Source organism: Notamacropus eugenii, chromosome 4, assembly GCF_028372415.1.
Source record: "Notamacropus eugenii isolate mMacEug1 chromosome 4, mMacEug1.pri_v2, whole genome shotgun sequence".
In the NCBI taxonomy this organism is placed as follows: domain Eukaryota; kingdom Metazoa; phylum Chordata; class Mammalia; order Diprotodontia; family Macropodidae; genus Notamacropus; species Notamacropus eugenii.
In genome coordinates, this window is record NC_092875.1 from 197,053,327 (window position 1) to 197,065,663 (window position 12,337).

A 12,337-nucleotide genomic window follows, 5' to 3' on the forward strand; every position below is an offset into this window, starting at 1 on the left:
TCTCCAGGCTAAATATCTCCAAACTAAGCAGAATCTTGTATGAATGAATTGAACAATGTTACTGGCTATTTATTCATTTATTTATATTACCATTGAATCATGAAGTTAACACTAGAAGAGATTTTCAAGATGCTCTGGTTCAATGTCTTCATTTTACAAGAGGAAACTGAGACTGAGAGATTTAGCAATTTGTCTGTGATCAACAAGTTAGTAGGCAGCAGAGGGATGATTCACATCCAGGTCTTCTGACCCAAAATTCAGTGCTCTTTCCACTATACTATACTGCTAAGGAAGCTTACGCAGTTTACTTCCCTGCTCTGATCATCTCAGTTCCATTTTGCCTGGATTTAACAAATATGAAAGAAAAAAATCATTATCACATATTTACACTGTAAGAGTTTGAGATCCTCTCTCTTTTTCATCATGAGTCTTTTGGAATAGTCTTGCAATTGATCAGAGTAGTGAAGTCTTTTACAGTAGATTATCCTTAAAATATTGCTTACAATCTTGTTCTGGTTCTGCTTACTTTGAGTTCATATAAGTCTTCCCAGGTCTTCCTGACACCAAATTCACCTAGTTCTCCTTTGATACATTCTGCTCTGATGGAGAATTCTGGACAATTCTCTACACTTTTTTTTTTTTCAGGTAGCATCACCTTTTTGATAAGAGAGCCCTAAAATGACTCAAGCCAGAGCTCCATAGGATCAAATAATAGAATCTCATTTTAAATGAGAGAATGTATAATCATTCCCTGGACTTCTCTTTGTATAGACTATGTGCACCTGTATAAGCAGCATGGACAGGGGAGTTGATAATGCCAAGATAATCAGTTCTAAATTGGTTATTCCCTGTTTGCATTGCAAATGAGTAGAGCGGTGGAGTTTCCTTTCATGGATTTTTTTTATTTCTTTCATCTGAAGTCTCTTGTGATTGAGGAAATCAGAGTTTGCATTGATTGGGGTGGGAAGAGGCAAATGATTCAAGTTGACAACTAAATTATAATGACTGGGGAGTACTTTTGGTCTCTGTTCACAAATGGCATCCTGACATAATGGAACTGTAGCCAATTTGAGAAAGGATAGAAATTTGAAAACAAGTTTAGTGCTACTTTGACACTAGCAGCAGATAAAGTTGAGCCAAGTCTCAAAAATTCTGCCTGATAAACCAGAAGGGAGGTTTCGAGATGTCCTAGAGATAACATTATGTTTGTTTGCTTGATTTTTTTTTACACTTTACTCATTAGCACCAAATCATTTTAGAGTTTAAAAGAGCCATAGAGGTCAACCACAATCTCCCAGTGTCCCAACCGAGGAACCAGCTTTCAGATGCTGAAACTGAAATCCGAAGTTAAAAGGACTTACCTTGGGCTCTATCACTAGTTCATAATACAGCCAAGACTAGAATCAGAAATAGAAATGTTTAAAGCTTGAAGTCACCTTAGAGATTAACCCCCTTTTATAGGTAAAACTTAGACTCTAGGTCTCAAGATTCATTTGTGTTCTATTTTCACGTGTTGTCTTAAAATTCAACCCATGGTCTCATTTCAGAAAGCTATCAGCATAGGCAATTGCTTTATTCCTTCCTTCCTTCCTTCTTTTCTTCCTTTTCTCTCTCTCTTCTCCTTCTTCTCCTCTTTCTTTTCATCTTCTTTTTTTCTTCTCCTTCTCCTCTTTCTTTTTCATCTCCTTTTTTTCTTCTCTTTCTTCTCTTTTTTCTTCTCCTTGTCCTCCTCCTTCTTCTTCTCCTCCTTCTTCTTCTTCTCTTTCTTCACCTACATATTCTTCCTCCTCCTCTTCTTTTTCTTCTTGAAATCTTATATGAACATCATTTTAGATAAGAAATGTTATCATGGTCAACAAATTTAAAATACTTGAAAATTGCTATTTACAAAGCTTTTTTTTTTTTTTAGGATTCTGTCACCATGAATCTTCACCTCAAAATATAAAAGGGACAAAGTTATTATCATTCATAGGTCAAAATTTCGGATGGTCATTGTTGTCCCCTTTCACAAAACTTACTTTTGTGTCAGTAAGAGAACAAACTTTGATCTGATCCCATAAATTATTCACTAGCTATTATAATTTCCTAGCCTTCCTTTACTCCATGTTGAGTTCTGTCTGAACACATACACAAAACACACACATACATGCCCATACATGCACACACACATGCACACACACACTAAGCCTGACACTGAAGAGAGTATTATAGCATTAGTCTAATGAATCAAAAATCTTCATACCTTGGGAATGGACAGAGAAGACTTTCTTCTGTGATCTAAATCCCAGAAACAGACAGGTTATTTCAAGGAAGAATATTTGAGAAGAATATGGGAAGAGTGCAGCTGTGGATTGTTACTCCCTTTCTGAGGCCCATTTCACACAATATTTTAAAGATGAATGTCAGGACTCAGAGAATGAATGAAATCAGGAAACCTAGCCCTCACAAAGACATATAAAAGAATTTGTCCCAAATTTTCAAAAAGAAACCTAAATATTGATATTCTTGTTCTTTTGAAATTGAGGAGAAGTTCATAAGAAATTCCCAGGTTGTCAGTATATTCTCCAGGTATTCCATATTCCTAAAATGGGTGCAATGGTTCCCCCCAATATATCAAAGATTAATCATAGAACAAAGTAAATATACCTATGTATTGTAGTTTCACCTCTAGTCGGGAGCCACTTTTATTATATCTGCCTCCTTCCCTTAAGTCCCACTTCCTTTATTACCATCTTCTATGTAAAACCAGCATTATACACTGTAAGGAAATCATAAATGGCAGTTTTGAGAAGTGATTAGAAAATTCACAGTTTATATGCTCCATTTATTTTAATTTACCAGTTATCTATTTAAGGTGCTTACATTTAAACAATCCATAGCTTCCGCCTTTTAAAAACCCTTTCTAACAGTTGTTAAGTATATTGAAGCCAAGATCTTCCATTAAAGTAGGAATCTAATTAGACCTTCAAATTCAGAATGACTGCTGAAGCCTTTTAGCTCCATTATAGAAATGTACAGTAAAGCCTTTGTCCTTTTCGGTGAAAATAGCAGTTATCTTCAGGAAGGAAAGAAAAGAATGTGTATTATCCTGCATCAATTTAAGCTCCAGGAATAAGCAGGTGGCCCTAGCCTTTTACCCTACAATATAACCAGGAGGGTCCATGGTATTCTGAATTTTTTAAAGGAAAGATGGGAATGGGTGTATGAGGAGAGGACAGGGTTGTAACTGCCTTTAAACCTTTAAATTCAGTAAAAAGAAAATAAAGTGACTTCACATTAGAAGCATGGTGATCTGGGGGACAGGAAACAAGTAGTTTAAATAGGATTTCTGGCTCCATCACTGCATTCACAAGGAAAATGAGTGAAGAAACGTGTGAAGAAAAGCAGAGCTCAAAGCTTTTCCAGTTCCCCATAGGAAGGAGTATAAAATACCCCAAATCGTTGCCAGAATGTAAACATAAAACTAACACTATTTTCCAAAGAATTCACTGTTAACGAGGATTCATATAGTAAAATTCAGACTATAATTGGGAACAAAGAATATCTAGGAAAGAGAAGCAGCAAAAAAAAAAACAAAAAAAAGTCAAAAACTGAAATCTCTCACATCAGTGCCAAATGACTCACACCAACATAATTGGGAAATAGAAAGAGTTGGGGCAGAAAAGAAAAACAACTTTAAAAAATCTCCAATAGGGTTAAATCTGGAATGGCTTACATCACTCCCAAATGAAATAAGCTCAAAGATGAAGCCCATAAAACTGCCATGTGGGATAATGAAGAGTGGAAACTTTGGCCCCAAACCACCTCAGAGCAGCAGCTCCACCATAAAGATTCCCATCATTTTACACCTTGCCCTGTAATCCTCGACATTATTTGGAAACAGATACAAAAGGCCAGATGCTGCCCTTACATAGGGTGACTAATGCAGGACGCTAATAGACCAGAGGTCTGATAGAACAACTGTCCAGTGATTAACTCCATTAGCAAATTTGGCAGTGATGTCATTGGAGATCATTGGTAAATTGTGTTTCTTTTCACCACATGCACTAAATATCTAAAACAATGTTAAATATTATTTTAAAAGGTTGCAAGGGCTCAGCAAATATAAAAGGCCAGGCCCCCAATAGCAATTATCTAACCTGGTTATTTGTGAAGTCCTCGGAGTCAAACTGTTATTGGGGTTTTTGTGGTAACCTGGTGCATGTGCCTTCTGGCTGACAATCCCCATTTCCTTTCAATTTTCCTCCCTAAACCACACCAGATTTTATACAAGACTGGGGAAAAGACCTGGGGCACAAATGTGAACCCAGTAGAAGTGACAAAGACAAAAGGCAGAGATGTAACTGGGCTTTGTCCCAGGCTGTTGAAATTTGGAAGGTGTTTATAGCACTTATGTTCCTTTAAAGGGTTAAAAACAACTTAACAAGAGTAGTTATTCCTGGCCTCTTCCTCTTTACCACCACCTCCTGGCTTCCCTGGTTTTCTTCAAGTCTGCTAAAATCCCACCTCCTGCAAGGAACCTTCACCAGTCTACCTGCGATTATTTCCAATTTCTCCTGCATTTATCTTTCTTACATAGAGTTATTTGCATGATACCTGCCTCATTAGATTGTGAGCTCCTTTGAGGTCAGAGATTGCTTTTGTCTTTCTATCCCTAGCATTTAGCAAAGTAGGTGCGTAATAAATACTTGTTAAGTTGACTTGAATGGCAGTCACTCTCCAGATGAGCTTCTTCTTAATGTCGCCCAGCCTGCCCTGCTCTCCCACCAGTGGTGGCCTCCGCAGTTGAGAAGGCTTTATACTGATGTTTCTATTCTTTATGCTGAATTTCTGTATTTCCCATGGAACCATTTACTCAGCCTCTCCCCATCCCTAACATTGATAGGCTTGTGTCTTGTAGGTCAGTCTCTCTTCCAGCATACTCCTTTATCTGTCAACTAGTCAACTAAATTTACATTTGTCGTGGTCATGTTTCATGACATTTACCCAGTATGGTAATCACTGATTACAGTTCTGAGTACTGGTGTACCTCGAATCCCCTTGCTTAAGTTGACCAGGAATCCAATCCAACCTCCACATCACTACTTCCCATGTTTTTGGCTGGCAATAGCACTTGATGTTATCCAGAAATTCCTGAATAGGCCTCTGGCTAGATTCCACCTGGTTGTGTCTATAATGCAGCTAACAGAACAAACTACAAGGGCAGAGAGTCACCACATACATTTATTAGAATCTCCTTCTCATATTAATTGGTGCTGATGACCTAGAACAAGAAGCTTTTCCAGATGACAGCACAAGAAATTGGGTACTCAGATTTGTATGTGTACGTGTGTGAGTGTGTGTGTGTGTGTGTGTGTGTGTGTGTGTGTGTGTGTTTATAGCCAATTTGCAGAGTAAAGTCCTGGAAACCCAAATTAAGCAAGTGCAATTAGTATATATTTCAACCCAGTAGTGCACAATTGGAGGTTACACCTTTTGAGGTCAGGTTAAACAGACCTGAACAAATTTATGAAACTGCATCACATCTGTATGAACCAAATGGAAATTGTCATTATAGTAACTCCATAACTGGAGCCCAACATACATAAGGCTACTATAATGATGAAAGAAAAGCAAAAGGCCTGATTCTCTATTCCTTAGAATGTGGGCTCTAGAAAAATTCCAGGGTAGAATATTGAATGAAAAAGATACTCTTTTTTCCCTTCCCAAAGTGGTTGGATGAGAAGGTATGTGCTCAACAAATACACAGCCATGTTTTATCAGCAACCACAGGTTCTAGTCCCAGATCTGTCACAATAATGTGTGGTCTTAAACTAATCATTTTACTGTTCTGGTCTTAGTTTCCTCATCTGTCAAGTACAGGAGTTAGATTTACTCTCTAAACTGCCAACTAACTCTAACATTTTATAACTTTACTTTCACTCATTCTCTCCATTTTTCCTCTGTTCCACAGCAGATTCTAAGAGAGGAAGAACAGAGTCAAAATTATTTAGATGATTTCTACCGAATCCAAGCTAGTTCCAATCTCCCCTATTCACTTGAAGCTACAAGGAGGAAAGTTACCAACCCGGCCCCCAATCTCAGCATGATGAATGAAAACTAGACCACTTGGCCTTGTTAGGGATGTGTTGGGAAGCGATGGCTGCAGCACATTTTCTGACATTATGTTCCAGGTTCACAATAGCAGTCTTATCCAATGTGTAGCCCTCTTCTGTGAAAAGAGACTTGAACACCACAAGCTCTCCTAGTAAGAAACCTCCTTTAAGCAGGACAGGAAGTAAGCAGATTCAGTGTCTCTTCACCTATGCAGCTACACTTGTTTAGTTTTTGGCATCTATAGATGCAGGCATGGAGGACTTCATAAGCAAACAGTAACTGTAAAATTCAGGTTGGTATCTGCAATTATGCAGGCTTTAGACTGAATTCTGTACTTTTTTGTTGTAACTTATGAACTCCTATACCTGTTCCCTTCAACAAGCCTTGATCCAACGTTAGTATGATATTTTGGTACTTATCAGGTTAGTACCTCTTCCAACAGTTAACCATGATAACCATGCATACAACTCTTTTCACCCTGTGGAACATTTGTCCATGACCTCTCATTGATCCTCTATGAGTATCTCCCAAGCATGTTTCCATTGGCTCCAATCTCTTGACATTGAATGGATACTACTTCAGCACAAATTTTGTCCACTAATTGTTGGCCACCCTTGCTGTATGGTCAACTGCCCCTTCTTTACTGATTATCTCTCAAATGACATGCTTTCTGCTTCTACATCCGAACTATTGGCTTTCATTGGTAAAGTGTTACACTCTGCTAATGACCACCATGAGCCTCTCTATTGCCCTTTGGTTCTTCAGAGACTGTGGTATTTCATGACATCATTGGAAGAATTTTGATGCTACCATGGTTTATATTTGTTCAGGGAGAAACCTCAGGGTATTCAAAGCACTAGACTTCTGAAAGGTAACAAAGGTTGCTCTCTTCTCCCTGTTCAATGATTAACTCAATGTATTGGCTATCTACAAATGTCTGTCTAATCTAGAGTGACAGATTACCACCTCTATGGATGTTCCATAAGATGCATAATACAGTCTGGACTAGAAACATTTTTATCTGCTTTTTTGCTCCTGTGTGGATAGATAGGCAAACTCTTTTTTTATGTGATTGTGGATTTCACTTACAAGTCCCAGCAGTATTCCAAGTTTTGATTCAATCATTAAAATGTCATCCACAAACAGGACTACTTGGAGGACATCATTATGTCTAGAGAATATTGGTTCTGCTTGAACTCATTATTTGACACACTCTGTGACATAGAAAATGCCATATTTGCTATTAATAATTAGGGAGTGATCAAATAAAGTCATCCTTATTGTGAGGTAGTGATGGTAGTCATGAGTTTATCAGAATACATATGCTCAATTGATTCACACTCCAGGTCTCAGTTATAACAATAGGGGAAGGTAATTGAGAATTTTTTAAAAGGTCTTAACATAAATTAAGTATAAAGAAGGTACAAAAAAACTGTTCTCTTTGATGATATTAACACTGGGTATGTCCTTGGTGACAAAAAATTTAAAAAAAAATAAGTTTACCATTTCTGGATCACAATCTAGGCAGGAGGAGTGTGACCCACAAGAGCTGAGAAGAGAAGAGGGTCATCCATGGAGAAAGAATCTAGTTCTTGAAAGGGGATTGTTCTTTGTATTTTTCCTTTCACCTCTATCAAAGGGCAGAAAGCAAGGTGAGATTTCTTTATCTTATTCCCCTTCCTTATTGGCTTTGGGTCCTATAGTGGATATTCTCACCTGAGAGGAAACACTGCACCCAACAATGAGCAAAAAGAAGAGACATTCAGTAGAGAAAGCTCCAAGCAGTGTGACCTCCAGTCAAAGAAAAGAGAGATAGCTAGGAATTCAAGAGGGAAGTAACTGTGTCCATTAGCAGTAGAGCTATACAGACAACCAGACCCCAGGAGCTCAACTGATTTACTTGCCAAGGAAATACAATGATCCCATAGGGCAGCAGCATGAGATAAAGAGGAAATAAAAGACAACTGGGCTGTGTAGTGTCGGAGGTATGAGTTGTCTTGACCAAATTAGTTCCAAATTGGTACTTTGCCACTAGTATATACATGTTCTTTCCACTGACACTCTATGTTTTTGTGGGAAAGAATTCCTCAGGTTTACTGGGGGGAGAGAGGGAGGATAGTTTGTAGGTACTGTTCTTATTATGCTAATTTAGTGAATCTCCTTGTATTGAGCTAATTGCACACACACACACACACACACACATACACACACATACACACACACACACTGACATAAGCATGCATACATGCATGCACACACACTGGCTGACTACCAAAGATACACACACCAGTGATGGCTAATGAGCTATAAGTCTGAGGAATGCTTGCTCATAGTATCTTGAACCTGGGATAGGTTCAAGCTAGGCAACCTGAAACTTGTGAATGCCAAGTTGGGGAAGTAACCCAACAGAATGCATAGGAGATCCCTATGCCTTTGTGGCATAATTTAACTCTATTAAATCAAGTGATCTTATATAATCAACGAATAATAAATAAAAGATATTTCTATAATCTCTGCATTCTTTGGAAGATTCTATGACTATTGTGTCCTTCTGTATAAATATTCTTTGTAAAATATTGTTTACTTGTAATGCCTTCATCAGGGATTCTGCCAGAATATGCAGATTGTGTGTATAAATACTTTGCAGAATTTAGAACTCTACCTAAAAAGTCATTGTATTATATGAATATGATCAAATAGTATTATGCTGTGAGAAATATCAAATATGAAGAATTCAGAGACATTTGTGAAACTTGTATAAACTGATGCAGAATGAATTTAACAAAAACAGTTTTTATAAGGACCACGATTTTGTAATGTAAAAACAACTAAATTTAGAATACTTTAGTGCTCTGATCAACTCAGTGAGCCGTCATGATTTGAAGAATGATAATGATATAGGCTTCCTATAGGCAGAAAGATAATCTAGTAGAGATATGTAATGAGATGCTTATTTTCAGATATAACTAATATTTATTTGTCTTAATTAAATTTATCTATTACAAAGGAGGGATTCTATTTAGAGGAAAGATGTCAGAAGAGATTAATTAGTAGATAGTGGTACAAATATCAAAACAAATGAATTAATATGAAGCATTAACAAACTTTTAAAATACAAGTAAGAAAATAAAAGGAGGCTGAGAGGCAGAAATAAAAGAGCAATTTTGCTACTACTTTGTTAAATTTAACATGGGCTATACAACAATAGTTTATTATAAATTTATTTTTATCGCTGTAAAACAGTAAGTTTTACATGTTATTTTTGCTTTGGGTTTTACATGTTGAAATGTTTTTTCTTTCTTGATGATTACAATTACAATACATTTTTTAAAAAATATTTTATAGAGAAGTTGAAATAGGCATATGGGCTACTGGTTATTTATACTTTACTGGTACTATTTTAAAAACTTTATTAGATCTATGCTTATTTCTATACATATTGTATCTTGTCCTTTCTTGGGTGTCTTGAGAGCAAATTCCTTGATATCTTATAAATTTTATTGTTTCTAGTATGTATCTCCTTTGAATATACTTGTTCATTTTAAATTCCCCTTCTTATATTTGCTTTTTTAGTGACAGTTCTACTTTCTCATGCAACAGTATGGGGACCATGATATAGATTCTACATGTGGTGGCTCATAATCATCAATGGAGAAGTGCTTATTGTACAAAATTCTAACTGAATTTTGTCATTTTCATTGCTTATTTATCCTTCTAAATTTACCTTAAAAGACTTCAAGATTAGATGGCTTAATTACATCTCTTCCCAAACTTTCTGACTTTTCTCTCCATTACTTCTCATGGTTTTATGAGTTAATAACACTCATAATCTTCCCTACAAATTTTTACAAATTACTTTTTATTACTGATGGATATTGACCTCGTTTATTATATCTCTGCTAGAGAAGGAGATACAATGTTTTCTGCTTGAAGTGTTGTTGCTGGGATTTTTTTTTTGTTTTTCTCCTTATTTTAGTGATTGATTTATATCATTTAAGAAATTATTATAGTTTGTGACAATGACTGTTGGTTCATCCATTCGTCCTTCTTCCACATGTATACTTTGCTTAGTCAGGGTAAGTCTTAGCTGCCTCAAATTGATGCTATGTTTTCTCTCTTTTCCAAAGCTGGTATTGATTTTGAACTTTTGCTCTAATTATACACGGACAGATAGTTAAGAAATGGATTCCATGTCAATAACTAGAAGTTTCATGTCAAGATATAATAAATTGTATTATCTATAATATTATTTGATATTTTTAAATACTTTCCACATCTCATCCTGAAGAAAGCATTTATGTTTTAAGTCATAATGCTTTCATATCACCCTTGTTTTCTCATTTATTCCATATTCTCAGGTCATATTTTTCTACCCTATATCAATCTTTGAATATTGAAGTCAAAAAGGTTTAAAATTTATGTTGATTGAACTGGAAGGATCTTATTGAGTTCTTTGTAAACTTTCTTTGCAACAGCTGTTGGTATATATATATTGCAATTATTTTCATTTTGGTCTTTTTTTCCAATTCTTATCATGAAAACTGCCTTGACCACTCCATCATGAAAGGAAATGTCTTGTTGTCAGTGCATGATAAAATCTACTCTGTCAATTCCTTTACTTTCTGTCCCAAAGTTTGTGAACTGTTTTTCCATTTAGCTGCAACTTTTTGCTCCACCATCAATATGTCCACTTATTGACCAATAGAGACAAATCTCATACTTAAATTGACAACAGACAAGGTAATATAAACATTCAAAAACCACGATTTTGTATGTATGCTCTTCTTACTATGTGTGCTCTTACTATGTTTACGCACTTTAGTCCAAAAGCAGAAAAACCTGCCCTTCAAGACTAAAGACCATTTTTATTTATTTTTTGTTTGTTTCATCTTTCTTTCTTCCATTACCATGGTCCCCAGATTCTTTACTAAGAGGCAAGCTTACTAGTCATGAGCCTTTTTGCACTGAACTATGCTGACATAGCCTTTCATTAGAATTATACACAACACTTTTCCAGCAGGTTAGAAGCTACTAGAGCTTGTCCTCTGTTGATAAAGGGATTATGTAATATATTTGAGTGATGAGCCAACTTTAAATACTCATCTTTCCTTTCACCTTCCCTAAGTAGTAATTAGATGGACCATTTCCCAAAATTACAAAAGCCTAGAGAACCTATAAAATGTAACTGAGTGAAATAGATGCATTTCCTATAGAAGCTCAATGTAGCTTTCTCTGCCTGGACTAAGCTTGAAAATGTCATTAGGGAAAGAAAGGAAAAAGAATAGATTCCAGGCATTTTTCATGTTATTGATAGGAATTCATTTCACTAATCACCACTGAGACAGTCCACAGACATTTCAAGCTCAATATGTTTAATTAACTAATCCTCTTCATTCCCCAAACCAGTTCCCCCTCTCTGTCCTCGAACCACTCTTAGTCCAGTCTTCTAGCTGCAAACTTGTGGCAGTACTGGAGTTGGAGTGTACTTAGCCAGTTAACAAGAATTAATATAAGTAGCAGAAGGTGAATTAGTATCATATGTCTGAGGAAGAGTGGCTAGGTATGTGAGTAGACTGTGAGTTTGGCCAACGTGAACTCTGGTAGGTTAGAAACCTATAAAGTAGGGGCTTTTTTTTCCTGCTTTTTTTTTGGGGGGGGGGGGCGTTGTTTGTTTTTGGCAAAGATACTGGAATGTTTTGTCATTTCCTTCTCCAGTTCATTTTGATAGATATGGAAACTGAGGCAAACAGGGTTAAGTGACTTGCCCAAAGTCACATAGCTAGTAAGTATCTGAGGATATGAACTAATGTCTTTTTTACTCCAAGCCCAGCTCGCTCTTCAGTGCCACCTAGTTACCCCTTTCCACAATGCAATCTAGTCCAATATCCTCTTCTTATTCAGCTCTGTGTCCAGATGACTATCCATCTATAGTGTGTGTATGTGTTTGTGTGTACACATATACATGTGTACAATATGCACATACACACATATATACATACACATGTGTATGTATATATGTGTGTATTTGTGTATATGTACATATGCATATATGCGTGTATAAAGAGTGTAAAATCAACAAATTCAAATCTAGTTGGGGCATAATCTAGGCCAAAGGTAGGAAACTTGCAGCCTCAAGGCCACATATGCCCCTCTAGGTCCCTAAGTGTGGTCCTTTGACTAAATACAAAAAGGGCCACACTTGAGGACCTAGAGGGTCACATGTGGCCTCAAGGTTATAGGG